Source organism: Triticum dicoccoides, chromosome 7B (genome assembly GCF_002162155.2).
Source record: "Triticum dicoccoides isolate Atlit2015 ecotype Zavitan chromosome 7B, WEW_v2.0, whole genome shotgun sequence".
Lineage (NCBI taxonomy): Eukaryota > Viridiplantae > Streptophyta > Magnoliopsida > Poales > Poaceae > Triticum > Triticum dicoccoides.
In genome coordinates, this window is record NC_041393.1 from 746,595,982 (window position 1) to 746,612,668 (window position 16,687).

Consider the following 16,687-nt stretch of genomic DNA (forward strand, 5'->3'; position numbering starts at 1 on the left):
AGGCTGCCCGGGCTGCTAGAGGTGTTGGTCTAGAGTGGCCAGATCTGACGAGGCGTTGGTCGATGCTCCATCCGAAGTGACATCACTACAAAAAAATACACTTCCGTGATGATATGTGTTTGTCATAGTAGGTCGCGTTTTTTGTCATGCATGTACATCCATGACCAATTTATGACAGAATCAAGATAGTCATACTTGTGCTGTCGTAGAAGTGTTCGATGACATTACCAAAATTATCATCACGAAAGTGTCCACTTCCATGACGATAAATCGCGCGTCATAGAACTGCTTTCGTCAAGGGTGACCGACACGTGGCAACCACCGTAACGGAACGCCGTTAAGCTATCGGGGCGGGTTTTGGATCCGATAACCCGTTAACAGCCCCGACCAATGGGGATTTTCCACATGTAAAATCATCATTGGCTGGAGGAAACACGTGTCGGCTCACCGTTGGGACAGATGTCATCCACTCATTGGACAGAAGGCGCCTGTGATACGTCGACATGTGGCACGGCCCAACAAAGGCCCATTCCTGTGAAAAGGCCGGCCCGTTTGACTTGGTCAAAAGGTGGCGGGCCGGCCCATGGAAAGCCTGTTAATGGCATGTTCGCATATAGCCCATTTACAGCCCGCTAACCCAAGGCCCGTTACGCCATATCCGAATTAGGCCCAGTAGCATCATCTGGGCCATCCAATATGATTCCAACCCGTTTTCAGTTTTGGCCCATGTATGGCCCATGACGTCTTTCGGCCCATATGAGGCCCTATGTAACTCTTGGCCTATTAACGGCCCGTGGTGAAACTGGCCCGCAATGAACAGTGTATCACTTTACACCCACTAACGGCCCGTGGTGAAACTGGCCCGTGATGAACAGTATATCACTTTATACCCATTAAGGGCCCGTTATTCAGTTGGGCCGTTTCCAGCAAATGTTATCTTTCGGGCTTCTCAGAGCACATTTATTCTTGGGCTCATTTCTAGCATTCGTTTACTTACGGCCCGTTACTGTCATTTTCACCTTGTGGGCCAAATTCAGCCCGTGGTTACATCGGCCCGTTTGTGGTCTGTTAATACATTGGGCCGTTTTCATAGTGTCATCAAATACGGCCTATTAACGATGGCCCATTATGGTCATACGGCCCGTATAAGGCCCATTGATGATACAGCCCGTAGAAGGCCCATTGTTTCTACGGCCCGTAGAAGGCCCATTGTTTCTACGGCCCGTAGAAGGCCTACTGTTTCTACGGCCCGTAGAAGGCCCACTGTTTCTACGGCCCGTAGGAGGCCCAGTGTCACTACGGTAAATAATAGCCCATGGTTATTGTGGCCTAGTTTTAAAAAGAACTGCACTGACTACAAGCAAACAAATAAACAAGACAACAAGGAAATAAATAAGCAAGCAACTTATGCTAGGCTATCATGGTTGTTACACATATTACATCCACTGGGCATCAAAGTTCGCCTCCAGTGCAAATATAGGGAACAAAGCAGCATATCATATACACTGGTTGTCAAAGTTGGCGACCAGCGCAAATAAACGCCGCAGCAAAACAAATCCAGAACTGAAACCACTTTAGAAGATCTCAAGAAACAATATCCTGGGTACCCATAAAGCTGGCAAGATGCTTAGCAAGCTTATTAACTTTCTCTTGTTCGGCACTTAAATCCTCCAGCGCTTGCTGTTGCACCAGAAAATATGCATCTGAATTCTGCAGGGACTTCCTCAGTCCTTCAGCTTCCTGTCGCAGCACATCTGATCGGTGTCTTTCAACTTGAAGTTGAGACTCAAGAAGACGAACTGATTCAGGCAGCGAGTTCGAAGAGCTTGTGCCAGCAGTAGTGGACAGTAACTCGAACACTACATCAAGACAGGACTTTTGGGTTCCCTCACTATCGTCAAGATAGTTTTTATCAGCTTTCTTGGAGACCAACAGGGATGTCTCATTATCTTGAACCTTATCTGCATTACTTCCTTTACCATTGGATAACGCGGTACTGTTCTCCAATATTTTGTCCGCATTCTAAAAGAGAAACAAGCAGACACATCACATGTTTACCATGTTGTATATGAAACTCATTTTGGTAAATGAGTTCAGTAGTAAAGTGGACAGGATAACAGCATGAAACAAACATATATCTATGTGCCATGGTCACTTTATGGTCTATATCATTCTAGTTTTTGTTGCCAAATCAAGATAGAGACACAGTTCAAATAATATTTGTTCAAGACAAAGCAGAATAGACAGAATATAAGTGTGGGTAACTATAGAGCAATAACAACACTTGTAATGTGCATGACATGAGAACATAACTGTTTATTCAATTGAAACTGAAATCAACATAGAGCAGGTTACAACAGCAAACCAGTTAAAGAAACAGGTTTAAAACATACCTGTTGTGACATTGGAGTTTCAATTCCATCCTTCAAATCTGAAAATAGTTGGTATGAGTAAATACAGTAATGCAAGAGCAAAGGAGTATGAACCATAGCTACAGAACCTGACTTGAGAACAAATCTTCTTCTCCTTTAAGCGTTGAGTTGGGATTCAGAGTGGTGGTCCTCGTGCTTTGGGCACTGCAGTTCCCATACTAACCGCTCCTGTTTGGGTGCTCTATGGTGGAGACGGTGCTGTGTCAACTGGAACTGGGTTACTATCTGCCGGGGTTGGGGTTAAAAGGGGTGTAGCTGGTTCTCTGTCCAACTGGGTAGGGGTACAATCTGCGAGAGTCTGGGTTATGTGTGGTGGATCTGGTCCTTGGGAAAGTACAACCGTGGTTCTATCTGCATCAACTGGTAGCACTATCTTTTTTGAAGACTGTGTTGTTACTCCCTTAGATACTGCCATCATGCTCTCCAATTCAAATGGCTGATAAACAAGAAAAGTACTTGAAAGTATAGACATTGTATGATAGACAAGTGCAATGGATAGTGGGGAATAAAAGAGGGCATGAAATGATTCATATTTATGTTGTCTAACCAAACAGGATAGCATGACACGATTTCACATATATGATGGCTAACTAAACAGGATAGCATGACACAATTTCACATTATGATGGCTAACTAAAAAAGATGGAAAGACATAGTTCAAAATATGAGACTATGTAAACAGGATGACATGACATAACTATATAATGTGTTTATTAAATAGGTTGGCATGCCATAATTAACATACAGTCATGGATAGAATGCCATGATTCTAAATATGATGACTGTAAACACTAAACAAGATGAGATGATATAACTATATGATGTCTTTATTAAATGGGTTGTCATGCCATAATTCAGATAGATGATGTGTTTGTGTTGGGGGACGTAGTAATTTCAAAAAAATTCCTACGCACATGCAAGATCATGGTGATGCATAGCAACGAGAGGGAAGAGTGTTGTCCACGTACCCTCGTAGACCGTAAGCGGAAGCGTTATGACAACGCGGTTGATGTAGTCGTACGTCTTCATGATCCGACCGATCCAAGCACCGAACGTACGCCACCGCCGAGTTCAGCACATGTTCAGCTCGATGACGATCCCCGGACTCCGATCCAGCAGGGTGTCGGGGATGAGTTCTGTCAACATGACGGAGTGGTGACGATGATGATGTTCTACCAACGCAGGGCTTCGCCTAAGCACCGCAACGATATGACCGAGAGGTGGAATATGGTGGAGGGGGGCACCGCACACGGCTAAGGAACGATCACGATGATCAACTTGTGTGTTATGGGGTGCCCCCTGCCCCCGTATATAAAGGAGCAAGGGGGAGGCCGGCCGGCCCTTGGGGCGCGCCAAGGAGGGGGGAGTCCTCCTCCTAGTAGGAGTAGGACTCCCCTTTCCTAGTCCAACTAGGAAGGGGGAAGGGGGAAGGAAAGAGAGGGAGAGGGAGAGGGAAAGAGGGGCCGCGCCCCCCTCCCCTTGTCCAATTAGGACTCCCCATGGGAGGGGGAGCGCCACCTCCTGGGCTGCTGCCCTCTCTCTCCCCTCTGGCCCACTAAGGCCCAAGGTAACCCCTCCGGCACTCCGATTTTCTCCGAAATCACCCGGAACACTTCCGGTGTCCGAAAATAGTCGTCCAATATATCAATATTTATGTCTCGACCATTTCGAGACTCCTCGTCATGTCCGTGATCACATCCGGGATTCTGAACAACCTTCGGTACATCAAAACTTATAAACTCATAATAAAACTGTCATCGTAACGTTAAGCGTGCGGACCCTACGGGTTCGAGAACTATGTAGACATGACCTAGAACTGTTTCCGGTCAATAACCAATAGCGGAACCTGGATGCTCATATTGGCTCCTACATATTCTACGAAGATCTTTATCGGTCAAACCGCATAACAACATACGTTGTTCCCTTTGTCATCGGTATGTTACTTGCCCGAGATTCGATCATCGGTATCTCAATACCTAGTTCAATCTCGTTACCGGCAAGTCTCTTTACTCGTTCCGTAATACATCATCTCACAATTAACTCATTAGTTGCAATGCTTGCAAGGCTTAAGTGATGTGCATTATCGAGAGGGCCCAGAGATACCTCTCCGACAATCGGAGTGACAAATCCTACTCTCGAAATACGCCAACCCAACAAGTACCTTCGGAGACACCTGTAGAGCACCTTTATAATCACCCAGTTACGTTGTGACGTTTGGTAGCACACAAAGTGTTCCTCCGGTAAACGGGAGTTGCATAATCTCATAGTCATAGGAACATGTATAAGTCATGAAGAAAGCAATAGCAACATACTAAACGATCAAGTGCTAAGCTAACGGAATGGGTCAAGTCAATCACATCATTCTCCTAATGATGTGACCCCGTTAATCAAATGACAACACATGTCTATGGTCAGGAAACATAACCATCTTTGATCAACGAGCTAGTCAAGTAGAGGCATACTAGTGACACACTGTTTGTTTATGTATTCACACAAGTATTATGTTTCCAGTTAATACAATTCTAGCATGAATAATAAACATTTATCATGATATAAGGAAATAAATAATAACTTTATTATTGCCTCTAGGGCATATTTCCTTCAGTATGTACAATGTAAACATGATGGCATGATATAATTCAAATATATGATTTATATAGTAAGCAAGTAAGCAGATGGCAATCTATATATGATGTAAAAACTAAGCAATGCAAGACAACATGCATGACATGGGTAATATAACCCTGCCAAGTTTGAGCATCGACCTCAGGGGGGAAATACGACTGGTTATCATTCTCTGAATCCTCCTCTGAGGAGCTCTCTGTAGCCAGCAAGATGTCTACTTCAGCAGGTAGCATTGTCTGCTCCGTGTACCTTGTTTTCACTCCAGATACTTCCATCACCGCTTCAAATGGCTGATGCACAGGAAGAGTAGTTGAATATACAAACGTTGTCGACAAATGAAACACGTAATACAAAAAATGATAGCATGATATAATTCACATACATGATGATTGGCTAAATAGCATCATGATAAAAAACTATATCTGAGTTACGAGCTTTGGCATATAATTCATAGATTGATCTACAAGGCATGGGAGACGTCACCGGGATGTACGTGTGTTGAACATGGAGGTGCCGTCGTTCGGCACTAGGATCTCTGGTGATTTGGATCACGACGAGTACGACTCCTTCAACCCCGTTCTCTTGAATGCTTCCGCTTAGCGATCTACAATGCACTCTCCTTCCCCTCGTTGCTAGTCTCTCCATAGATAGATCTTGGTGACTCGTAGGAAAATTTTATATAATTCTTGATATAATTCATCTCTATGATCATATCATATCATAGACATATCATGATGATTGGCTAAACAGCATCATGACAAATGGAACACGTAATACAAAAAATGATAGCATGATATAATTCACGACCATGAGATTGTGCAACTCCCGGATACCGTAGGAATGCTTTGGGTGTACCAAACGTCACAACGTAACTGGGTGGCTATAAAGGTACACTACGGGTATCTCCGAAAGTGTCTGTTGGGTTGGCACGAATCGAGACTGGGATTTGTCACTCCGTGTGACGGAGAGGTATCTCTGGGCCCACTCGGTAGGACATCATCATAATGTGCACAATGTGACCAAGGGGTTGATCACGGGAATATGTGTTACGGAACGAGTAAAGATATTTGCCGGTAACGAGATTGAACAAGGTATCGGGAAACCGACGATCGAATCTCGGGCAAGTACAATACCGCTATACAAAGGGAATTGAATACGGGATCGATTGAGTTCTTGACATCGTGGTTCATCTGATGAGATCATCGTGGAACATGTGGGAGCCAACATGGGTATCCAGATCCCGCTGTTGGTTATTGACTGGAGAACGTCTCAGTCATGTCTGCATGGTTCCCGAACCCATAGGGCATACACACTTAAGGTTTGATGACGCTAGGGTTATAGGGAATAGATACACGTGGTTACCGAATGTTGTTCGGAGTCCCAGATGAGATCCCGGACGTCACGAGGAGTTCCAGAATGGTCCGGAGGTAAAGATTTATATATGGGAAGTCCTGTTTTGGTCACCGGAAAAGTTTCGGGTTTTATCGGTAATGTACCGGGACCACCGGGAGGGTCCCGGGGGTCCACCAAGTGGGGCCACCAGCCCCAGAGGGCTGCATGGGCCAAGTGTGGGAGGGGAACAGCCCCAGGTGGGCTGGTGCGCCCCCCCCACAAGGGCCCAAGGCGCCTAGGGTTTGGGGAGGGGGCGCCCCACCTTGCTTGGGGGGCAAGTTTCCCCCTCTCCCCCCTTGGCCGCCACCCTAGATGGGTTTGGGGCTGCCGCACCCCTTGGGGTGGGAACCCTAGAGGGGGCGCACCCCCCTCCCTCTCCCCTATATATACTTGAGGTATTTGGGGCTGCAGACACAAGAGTTTCCACCTCTCCCTGGCGCAGCCCTACCTCTCTTTCTCCTCCTCTCCCGCGGTGCTTGGCGAACCCTGCAGGATTGCCACGCTCCTCCATCACCACCACGCCGTTGTGCTGCTGCTGGATGGAGTCTTCCTCAACCTCTCCCTCTCTCCTTGCTGGATCAAGGCATGGGAGACGTCACCGAGCTGTACGTGTGTTGAACGCGGAGGTGCCGTCCGTTCGGCACTAGGATCTCCGGTGATTTGGATCACGATGAGTACGACTCCTTCAACCCCGTTCTCTTGAACGCTTCCGCTTAGCGATCTAGAAGGGTATGTAGATGCACTCTCCTTCCCCTCGTTGCTAGTCTCTCCATAGATAGATCTTGGTGACTCGTAGGAAAATTTTGAATTTCTTCTACATTCCCCAACAATGGCATCATGAGCTAGGTCTATTGCGTAGATTCTATGCACGAGTAGAACACAAAGTAGTTGTGGACGTTGATTTTGTTCAATATGCTTACCGTTACTAGTCCAATCTTGATTCGGCGGCATTGTGGGATGAAGCGGCCCGGACCGACCTTACATGTACACTTATGTGAGACAGGTTCCACCGACTGACATGCACTTGTTGCATAAGGTGGCTAGCGGGTGCCAGTCTCTCCCACTTTAGTCGGATCGGATTCGATGAAAAGGGTCCTTATGAAGGGTAAATAGCAATTGGCATATCACATTGTGGCTTTTGCATAGGTAAGAAACGTTCTTGCTAGAAACCCATAGCAGCCACGTAAAACATGCAAACAACAATTAGAGGACGTCTAACTTGTTTTTGCAGGGTATGCTATGTGATGTGATATGGCCAAGAAGAATGTGATGAATGATATGTGATGTATGAGATTGATCATGTTCTTGTAATAGGAATCACGACTTGCATGTCGATGAGTATGACAACCAGCAGGAGCCATAGGAGTTGTCTTTATTTATTATATGACCTTTGTGTCATTGAACAACGCCATGTAATTACTTTACTTTATTGCTAACCGGTAGCCATAGTAGTAGAAGTAATAAGTTGGCGAGACAACTTCATGGAGACACGATGATGGAGATCATGGTGTCATGCCGGTGACAATGATGATCTTGGAGCCCCGAAGATGGAGATCAAAAGGAGCAAAATGATATTGGTCATATCATGTCACTTTTTGATTGCATGTGATGTTTATCATGTTTATGCATCTTATTTGCTTAGAACGACGGTAGTAAATAAGATGATCCCTCATTAAAATTTCAAGAAAGTGTTCCCCCTAACTGTGCACCGTTGCGAAAGATCGTCGTTTCGAAGCACCACATGATGATCGGGTGTGATAGATCCTAACGTTCACATACAATGGGTGTAAGCCATATTTACACACGCGATACACTTAGGTTGACTTGACGAGCCTAGCATGTACGGACATGGCCTTGGAACACAAGAGACCGAAAGGTCGAGCATGAGTCGTATGGTAGATATGATCAACATGAAGATGTTCACCGATGATGACTAGTCCGTCTCACGTGATGATCGGACACGGCCTAGTTGGCTCGGATCATGTAATCACTTAGATGACTAGAGGGATGTCTATCTGAGTGGGAGTTCATAAGATGAACTTAATTATCCTAAACATAGTCAAAAGATTCTTGCAAATTATGTCATAGCTCGCGCTTTAGTTCTACTGTTTTAGATATGTTCCTAGAGAAAATTTAGTTGAAAGTTGATAGTAGCAATTATGCAGACTGGGTCCATGAACTGAGGATTGTCCTCGTTGCTTCGTAGAAGGCTTATGTCCTTAATGCACCGCTCGGTGTGTTGGACCTCAAACGTAGTCTGCGGATGTTGCGAACATCTGACATACATGTTTTGATAACTACGTGATAGTTCAGTTAAATGGTTTAGAGTAGAGGCACCAAAGACGTTTTCGAAATGTCGCCGGAACATATGAGATGTTTCGAGGGCTGAAATTGGGATTTTAGGCTCGTGCCCACGTCAAGAGGTATGAGACCTCCGACGATTTTCTTAGCCTGCAAACTAAGGGAGAAAAGCTCAATCGTTGAGCTTGTGCTCAGATTGTCTGAGTGCAACAATCACTTGAATCGAGTGGGAGTTGATCTTCCAGAGATAGTGATGTTTCTCCAAAGTCATTGCCACCAAGCTGCTAGAGCTTCGTGATGAACTATAACAAATCAGGGATAGATATGATGATCCTTGAGATATTCGCGATGTTTGACACCGCGAAAGTAGGAATCAAGATGGAGCATCAATTGTTGATGGTTGGTGAAACCACTAGTTTCAAGAAGGGCAAGGGCAAGAAGGGATACTTCACGAAACAGCAAATCAGCTGCTGCTCTAATGAAGAAATCCAAGGTTGAACCCAAACCCGAGACTAAGTGCTTCTGTAATAAGGGGAACAGCCACTGGAGCAGAATTACCCTAGATACTTGGTAGATGAGAAGGCTGGCAAGGTCGATAGAAGTATATTGGATATACATTATGTTAATGTGTACTTTACTAGTACTCCTAGTAGCACCAGGGTATTGGATACCGGTTCGGTTGCTAAGTGTTAGTAACTCGAAATAAAAGGCTACGGAGTAAACGGAGACTAGCTAAAGGTGAGCCGACGATATGTGTTGGAAGTGTTTCCAAGATTGATGTGATCAAGCATTGCACGCTCTCTCTACCATCGGGATTGGTGTTAAACCTAAATAATCGTTATTTGGTGTTTGCGTTGAGCATAGACATGATTGGATTATGTCTATCGCAATACGGTTATTCATTTAAGGAGAATAATGGTTACTCTGTTTATTTGAATAATACCTTCAATGGTCTTGCACCTAAAATGAATGGTTCATTGAATCTCGATCGTAGTAATACACATGTTCATGCCAAAAGATATAAGATAGTAATGATAGTACCACCTACTTGTGGCACTACCATGTAAGTCATATTGGTATAAAACGCATGAAGAAGCTCCATGTTGATGGATCTTTGGACTCACTCGTTTTTGAAAAGTTTGAGACATGCGAATCATGTCTATTGGTGTATATGCATGAAGAAACTCCATGCAAATGGACCATTTTGGACTCACTTGATTTTTGAATCACTTGAGACATGCAAATCATACCACATGGGCAAGATGACTGAAAGCCTCGTTTTCAGTAAAATGGAACAAGAAAGCAACTTGTTGGAAGTAATACATTTTGATGTGTGCAGTCCAATGAGTGCTGAGGCACGCAGTGGATATCATTATGTTCTTACTTCACGGATGATTTGAGTAGATACTGAATATATTTACTTGATGAAACACAAGTCTGAATTATTGAATGGTTCAAGTAATTTCAGAGTGAAGTCAAGATCATCGTGACAATAGGATAAAATGTCTATGATATGATCATAGAGATGAGTATCTGAGTTACGAGCTTTGGCACGCAATTAAGACATTGTGGAAATTGTTTCACAATTAATACCGCCTAGAACACCATAGTGTGATGGTGTGTCCGAACATCATAGTTGCACCCTATTGGATATGGTGCGTACCATGATGTCTCTTATCGAATTACCACTATCATTCATGGGTTAGGCATTAGAGACAACTGCACTCACTTTATAGGGCACCACGTAATTCCGTTGAGATGACACCGTTTGAACTATGGTTTGGAGAAACCTAAGTTGTCGTTTCTTAAAAGTTTGGGGCTACGACGCTTATGTGAAAAGTTTCAGGTTGATAAGCTCGAACCCAAAGCGGATATAATGCATCTTCATAGGACACCCAAAACAGTTGGGTATACCTCCTAATTCAGATCCGAAAGCAATAGGGATTGTTTCTTGAGTCAGGTCCTTTCTCGAGGAAAGGTTTGTCTCGAGAATTGAGTGGGAGGATGGTGGAGACTTGATGAGGTTATTGAACCGTCACTTCAACAAGTGTGTAGCAGGGCACAGGAAGTTGTTCCTGTGGCGCCTACACCAATTGAAGTAGAAGCTTATGATAGTGATCATGAAGTTTTGGATCAAGTCACTACCGTACCTCGTAGGGTGACAAGGATGCATACTACTTCAGAGTGGTACAGTAATCTTGTCTTGAAGGTCATGTTGCTAGACAACAATGAACCTACGAGCTATGGAGAAGCGATGGTGGGCCCAAATTCCGACAAATGGTCAGAAGCCATGAAATTTGAGATAGGATCCATGTATCAGAACAAAGCATGGACTTTGGTGGACTTGCCCGATGATCGGCAAGCCATTGAGATAAATGGATCTTTAAGAAGAAGACGGACGTGGACGGTAATGTCACCGTCTATGAAGCTCGACTTGTGGCAAAGACTTTTTCACAAGTTCAAGGAGTTGACTACGATGAGATTTTCTCATCCGTAGTGATGCTTAAGTCCGTCGGAATCATGTTAGCATTAGCTGCATTTATGAAATCTAGCAGATGGATGTCAAAACGAGTTTCCTTACCAGTTTTCATAAGGAAAGGTTGTATGTGATACAATCAGAAAGGTTTTGTCGATCCTAAGGATGCTAAAAGGTATGCTAGCTCCAGCGATCCTTCCATGGACTGGAGTAAGCATCTCGGAGTTGGAATATGCACTTTGATAAGATGATCAAAGATTTTGGGTTTATACAAAGTTTATGAGAAACTTGTATTTCCAAAGAAGTGAGTGGGAGCACTATAGAATTTCTGATGAGTATATGTTGTTGACATATTGTTGATCGGAAATGATGTAGAATTTCTGGAAAGCATATAGGGTTATTTGAAAGGTGTTTTTGAATAGAAAACCTAGATTAAGCTACTTGAACATTGAGCATCAAGATCTATGAGGATAGATCAAAAAACGCTTAATGGTACTTTCAAATGAGCATATACCTTGACATGATCTTGAAGGTGTTCAAGATGGATCAGTCAAAGAAGGAGTTCTTGTCTGAGTTGCAAGGTATGAAGTTAAGACTTAAAGCTTGACCACGGCAGAAGAGAGAGAAAGGACGAAGGTCGTCCCCTATGCTTTAGACATAGGCTCTACAGTATGCTATGCTGAGTACCGCACCTGATGTGTGCCTTGCCACATGTCTGGCAAGAGGGTACAAAGGTGATCAAGGAGTGGATCACCAGATAGCGGTCAAAATTATCCTTAGAGGAATAAGGATATGTTTCTCGGTTATGGAGGTGATAAAGAGTTCGACGTAAAGAGTTGCGTCGATGCAAGCTTAACACCTATCCGGATAGCTCTGAGTAGAGAAGTCGGATACGTATAGTGGAACAACCATTTGGAATAGCTCCAAGTGGAGCGTGGAAGCAACATTTACAATATGACCTAGAGATTTGCAAAGTACATATGGATCTGAATGTTGCAGACCCGTTGACTAAAACCTCTCTCACAAGCAAAACATGATCAAACCCCAGAACTCATTGAGTCTTAATCACATGATGATGTGAACTAGTTTAATGACACTAGTAAACTCTTTGGATGTTGGTCGCATGGCGATGTGACCTGTGAGTGTTAATCACATGGTGATGTGAACTAGATTATTGACTCTAGTGCAAGTGGGAGACTGTTGGAAATATGCCCTAGAGGCAATAATAAATTAGTTATTATTATATTTCTTGTTTATGATAATCGTTTATTATCCATGCTATGATTGTATTGATAGGAAACTCAGATACATGTGTGGGTACATAGACAACACCATGTCTGAGGGAGTTCCGGACTAGGGGGTGTCCGGATAGCCGAACTATCATGATCGGCCGGACTCCAAGACTATGAAGATACAAGATTGAAGACTTCGTCCCGTGTCCGGATGGGACTTTCCTTGGCGTGGAAGGCAAGCTTGGCGATTCGGATATGTAGATCTCCTACCATTGTAACCGACTCTGTGTAACCCTAGCCCTCTCCGGTGTCTATATAAACCGGATGGCTTTAGTCCGTAGGACGGACAACAATCATACCATAGGCTAGCTTCTAGGGTTTAGCCTCCTTGATCTCGTGGTAGATCCACTCTTGTAACGCACATCATCAATATTAATCAAGCAGGACGTAGGGTTTTACCTCCATCAAGAGGGCCCGAACCTGGGTAAAACATCGTGTCCCTTGTCTCCTATTACCATCCGCCTAGACGCACAGTTCGGGACCCCCTACCCGAGATCCGCCGGTTTTGACATCGACATTGGTGCTTTCATTGAGAGTTCCTCTGTGTCGTCACCGATAGGCTCGATGGCTTCTTCGATCATCATCAACGACGCAGTCCAGGGTGAGACCTTCCTCCCCGGACAGATCTTCGTATTCGGCGGCTTCGCAGTGTGGGCCAATTCGCTTGGCCAACTGGAGCAGATAGAAAGCTACGCCCCTGGCCGTCAGGTCAGATTTGGAAGTTTGAACTTCACGGCTGACATCCACGGGGACTTGATCCTCGATGGATTCGAGCCACAGCCGAGCGTGCCGCACTGTCACGACGAGCATGATCTAGCTCTGCAGCCGGACAGTACCCTGGAGGTCGCACTCGAACCCGCTCCGATCTTCAAATCGGAGCCGGCTGCGCAGATCGAGGACGGATGGCTAGACACCGCCTCGGGGGCTGCAACCTCTACGGCGATAGAGCCGAACACTGACCTTGTCCCTCATGAAGCTTGTGACTCCGAGGTGCCGGACTCCGAACCTCCCGTGCCCCCTCCGATCGAATCCGATTGGGCGCCAATCATGGAGTTCACCACAGCGGACATCTTTCAACACTCACCCTTCGGCGACATCTTGAGTTCGCTAAAGTATCTCTCGTTATCAGGAGAGCCCTGGCCGGACTGTGGTCAGGACGGTTGGGATGCGGACAACGAAGAAATTCAAAGCCCACCCACCACCCACTTAGTAGCCACTGTCGACGATCTAACCGACATGCTAGACTATGACTCCGAAGACATCGACGGTATGGACGACGATGCCGGAGACGACCAAGAACCAGCGCCTAACGGGCACTGGAAAGCCACCCCAGCTCATGACGTATACATGGTGGATACACCAAAAGGAAGCGACAATGAGGAAAAACGGGACGTGGCGAAGGACAACTCCCCCAACAAACAACCAAAACGGCGACGCAAGCGCCGCCCGAAGACCGGCCTCGATAAAAACGGCACCCATATGGACCCGGCCCTAGAGCAGGACGAAGCAGTGGACGACGCACATGCCACCAAGCAGCCATCCGAACATGATGAACTGGACAAGCAACCCATCCCCGGCGAAGACGATCTCACATCACCAGAGCATACGAACCTTCATAAAAGTCTCGTCGCCACTGCAAGAAGCTTGAAGAAGCAAAAGCGGAAGCTCAAAACAGCGGAGGACGCACTCAGAATGAGATGGAGCAAAGTACTCAACACCACAGATAAATATGGCGCTAGTCACCAGACAAAGAGCTGCCCGAAGCGCAAGCTATTGCCCAAATTCGACGAGGAGGCCTTAGAGCCCCCGCAGTCAAAAAAGAAAGAAGCCGCCTGGCCGGATAGACGACCAGATGACAGGCGAAGAGCAACAAGGGGCGCCGCACACAAGTCGGCACATGATCAGCATAAAGATCCTCGGAAAAAGGACGACCCAGCCAGGTCTATCTATGGGCCAAAAAAGAAGACTCCAGGAAGCAACATAACCCACCGAGCATTTGAAGACAACGGCACACCCAAATACAGGGGCGCCGCACACCCACTATGTTTCACCGACGAGGTACTGGATCATGGATTTCCAGCGGGATTCAAACCCGTAAACATAGAGGCATATGACGGAACAACAGACCCCGGAGTCTGGATTGAGGATTATATCCTACACATACATATGGCCAGAGGAGACGATCTCCATGCCATAAAATACCTACCCCTCAAGATCAAAGGGCCAGCTCGGCATTGGCTTAAAAGCCTCCCAGAAAATACCATTGGAAGTTGGGAAGAGCTTGAGGATGTGTTTCGAGCAAATTTTCAGGGGACTTATGTCCCCCTTCCGGATGCAGACGATTTAAGTCACATAACTCAACAGCCCGGAGAGTCAGCACGCAAATTCTGGAACAGGTTCCTCACTAAAAAGAACCAAATAGTCGACTGTCCGGACGTTGAAGCCTTAGCAGCCTTTAAACACAAAGTCCGAGACGAATGGCTCGCCAGACACCTCGGCCAGGAAAAACCAAGAACAATGGCCGCACTAACAAGCCTCATGACCCGCTTTTGCGCGGGGGAAGACAGCTGGCTGGCTAGATGCAGCACCAGCGACCCGAGTACATCCGAAGTCAGGAATGGAAATGGGAAATCCCGACACAGAAAAGATTAGCGCCGGAATAAGGAAAATGGCCCGAATAGTACGGCGGTCAACGCCGGATTCAAAAGCTCTCGGCCGAACAACAAAACACTGCCCCTCAAAGACAACAGTGACGAGCTATCCAACCTAAACAAGATTCTGGATAGACTATGTCAGATACATGGTACCTAAACAAGATTCTGGATAGAGATTGTTGGGTCTTCAAGCAGTCCGGCCGACTTAACGCCGAACACAAGGGGCTCGACACACCAAGTGAAAGTGACGAAACCCAAAAGCAGCACTCCGGAAAACAGAAGACTTTCCCACTAGAAGTCAAAACAGTGAACTCACTTCATGTGATAACACACAGCGCAGCACCTGCCCTACCAGGACACCGTCCGCAGAGTGGGGATAGACCCTACCAAAATTCGCCATAGCAGCACTTCCTTCAAAGGAGTGACGCCAGGCCTTTAAGCCAATTATATAGGCTCTGTACCACTAGAGGTTGTGTTCGGTTCATCCGACAACCTCCGTCGCGAAAAGCTCACTCTCCATCGCCCCATTTAAGAGTAGCCCTTAAGCACTACTGGGGCGTGCAGCTTTCGCCAGCTCTAATGCAATACCACCTTACGCGTTTCTTACGCTTAAAAATGCCCGGTCAACGTGGCATAATCTCACTAAAAAGTAACTCCGAGTGTTCCTCGACCACGGAGAACGTGAGACTGCCTCGACAGCCACACACTAATCAGACCTTGCAGGTTAAAGCCCCTAACAACAAGTCATTCAGACCTCGGACATGGTTAGGCGAGTCCGGCATAACTAAACAAGGGGCTTCCCAGCCGCATACCCCCTTTATAAGGGGCCGCGTGTATAAATGATGAGAGCCAATAAAGCTCAACTTTCTTCATCCTCCAAATTATATTCTATTTTAATACAACTTCAGCATGATATTTCTTGGAAACTAAGTCCTTCTCTTTTACAGATGAAGCGCGTGCTACACCCGTCCAGGATACAGCACAACGGAGACACATGCGCAGACGTGCAGCAGGGACCCGTTGCAAGGATTCTTTTCAGATTAAGACCCTGCGTAAACCTTTCTTACTGTCTCTTGTTGATACACATCCCCTGGTTTCCCACCATAGCCGAGGAGGAGGCTGAAGTTTTGGCATCAGCCGCGTCAGAAGTTCTCTCCTGTACCTGGACACTAGGGGCTTAGGGCATTATTCTGCCCGGTATCATAAAGACCGAACACCTCAGGGAGTGTTCGGCGTCTCGAGTTAGGCCTTATATGCATCAGCTCCGAATCATGTCTTTGGTCAAATGTTGGGTTTTCCCGGCTCCTGTGTTTTGCTGCCTTACGTTCCGCATCATCGGCTAATGCGGCACCAGGAGAACTACTGCGATTGTGCCCCGGTTCGGCCGGGCGAGCACCTCAGTAGAGAAAGCCGAAAATTGACTGTCATGATATAGCGAGAGACTGGTCAACCACTCGATCGACCATTGGAATGTTTAGAATTCCTCCGCTTTGACGAAGGACCGCTTCCCGGTCA